This window comes from Rhinopithecus bieti, unplaced genomic scaffold (assembly GCF_001698545.2).
Source record: "Rhinopithecus bieti isolate Rb0 unplaced genomic scaffold, ASM169854v2 scaffold_79530, whole genome shotgun sequence".
Lineage (NCBI taxonomy): Eukaryota > Metazoa > Chordata > Mammalia > Primates > Cercopithecidae > Rhinopithecus > Rhinopithecus bieti.
Genome location: NW_016829138.1, coordinates 798 through 3297, shown reverse-complemented (window position 1 = coordinate 3297; position 2500 = coordinate 798). Strand labels below are relative to the sequence as shown.

The 2500-nt window shown below is 34.8% G+C and overlaps 1 pseudogene across 1 annotated transcript; it reads right to left on the bottom strand.

The window, feature by feature from the left end:
- Positions 1 to 1055: 1055 nt before the first annotated feature.
- Positions 1056 to 2057, bottom strand: LOC108523896 (zinc finger CCHC domain-containing protein 10 pseudogene; annotated as a pseudogene). The gene has a single exon (XR_001883922.1). The product of XR_001883922.1 is annotated as a zinc finger CCHC domain-containing protein 10 pseudogene (transcript).
- Between the last annotated feature and the right edge of the window lie 443 nt (positions 2058 to 2500).

Genomic DNA, 2500 nt, shown 5'->3' with positions numbered 1-2500 from the left:
ATTCTTTTCTCATCTGTGTTCTTTAACTGCTAATATTACCTTTACAGAGACAAACGTTATAAAATGTACCTGATTGGTAATTTATTAACTCTATCTGTCAAGTGATAATATTCTGTAGGCAGCCTTTGAAATGATGTTTTGAGAATTTATTTACAACCACTAACACAGATGGTTTTGTAAAACTGACAATTACAGGCTCCTTAAACTCACAACATACATATATTTTAATATTTAAATAGCCTGTTTTCTTCAAAAGTAATTTTCTACTGCTTTTTCATAAAAATATAAAAAAGACAACATTTATAGTTTTAAAAACCTATATTTAACCCAAATCAGATTTTTTCTACAAATGATACCTCTTTCCAAAAAGTTAAAAAGACATCACAGAATACTGTGATGTTAAACCAAAGACTCATCACAATAACAGCATTTTACTTTTAAGAAATATTGTGCAGTATTTCCTTTTTGACCTTTCATGCTAGATTTCAACTATGTATATCCTATGTAAACACACCAGATTAATCCTAGTCATTCATATATATGCAGTAGACTGTCATATATATGACCAGTTACCATACAAACTGTCACACCATGTTTTCAAAAATAGCAAAGGCAATCTTTATGAAAGCTTAAAAAAAGCTTTTAATAAAAGGCGACCAACATTGCCCTAATTTTCAGTAAAAATTACCTCTTCTTCCTACCTTTCCCCCTGCTTTGAATGGTACCTTTTATTGCATGTTAATACACAAAGATATTTCTAGCACTTCTACTTGAGTTAGCCTCTTACATGGCTGCTTTCTTTTCTGATACACTGACTTTTGTCAGAAGGCACCAATATTAGACTCCTAAGTAGTTTCAAATGTTTTGTCCCTTTTTAGGTTCTTCTAGAATGATTTTCCTCAGAAAAGGATAACTTGAAAAACTTAAGGAACCAGAAGAAAATGAATGATATAACACAGCAATCTGAAACTTAACAGCATTCAAAAACTATAAATATATTAATAGGCTCCTTGAACATACCACTTAGGACAAAAAGTCAGATAACTTTCTGAACATAAATGTAAAAATAGAGCACATTTATTAACGGTAGGAAAACTAAGCTTACAGTAACAACATATTATATCTTACATAACACACAGCCAAAAGCATTAGGAATTCACTGCCAGATGTCCTGATGCACCATCCTGAAAATATGTCTGATACATACCACCAACATATATAACAAAGTATGGCATTTATTTCACAGAGAGAAAAGATAGTTTCATCACACAAACAGATTTGCAGATTTCAGCTTTAAGTTCTAGAGATATATTTTAAAGATAAAAAAGAAAAACAAGATTCACCCTTCAAATAAAAAAGTCTCTCTCTATAAGCCATTATTAATACTCTTTATGCTCTTACAATGTAAAACATTGAGAAACTTTTGAATTCTAGAAATGTTTACCAGTTAACCTACTTGGCCTTAACATATTCTAAATTCCCTTTCAAGAATCACATTAATGTTTTCAGTCCATCGGTCCAATATGCATGGAGCAACTCTATTTCTTTTTCTTCTTCTTTGGTGGTTCATCGTCAGAGCTGCTATCTGTGCTGGTGCTGCTGCTACTGGAAGAACTGGAATCTGAGTCTGAATCAGAGGAGGAGGAAGAGGTTGTGGAGGAGGCTGAGGATGAGGAGCTAGAGGAGCTTTCATCAGTGTCACTGTCCTCTGAGGAGGAAGAGGTAGATGTTTCTTCACTCTCTGATGAAGAATCACTGGCAGAACTGTCACTGCTACTGCTACTGGAACTGGTTACACTCTTAGACCTTTTTTTCTTGGCCTTTCTTTCCACATTGGCTTCTCCAATGCTTTGCTGTAATAATAATCTGTTTTCTTTTTCTTTTAAAGCTTTCTTTAGTTCTGCTGTCCTTGAGGGCCTGTGTAGGTATTTTCTTTTTCCTGTGCATTTGTAAGTCCAATGTCCAAATTCCAAGCATTTCTGACATCTTACGTGTTGCTTATTTGCTTCACTACAGAACAAAAAGTAGAATACAAGCCTCAAAATTCTATCTTGTGACTTTCACGCTGAGAACTATAAAAAATATGAAGAATAAAATTATGTTTACTCCTATGGTCCAATTCACAAAAATAAACATTTTACCCTTTATATTATGTGAGATTGAATACAAGTCTAATAAGTGTAATGATATGGTTTGGCTGTGTCCCTATCCAAATCTCATATTGAATTCCCACATGTTGTGGAAGAAACCTGGTGGGAGGTAACTTAATCATAGGGGCAAGTCTTTCCTGGGCTGTTCTCGTGATAGTGAATAAATCTCACAAGATGTGATGGTTTTAAAAATAGGAGTTTCCGGCCAGGCACGGTGGCTCATGCCTGTAATCCCAGCACTTTGGGAGGCTGAGGCAGGCGGATCACTAGGTCAGGAGATCGAGACCATCCTGGCTAACACAGTGAAACCCCATCTCTACTAAAAATACAAAAAATTAGCTGGGCATGGT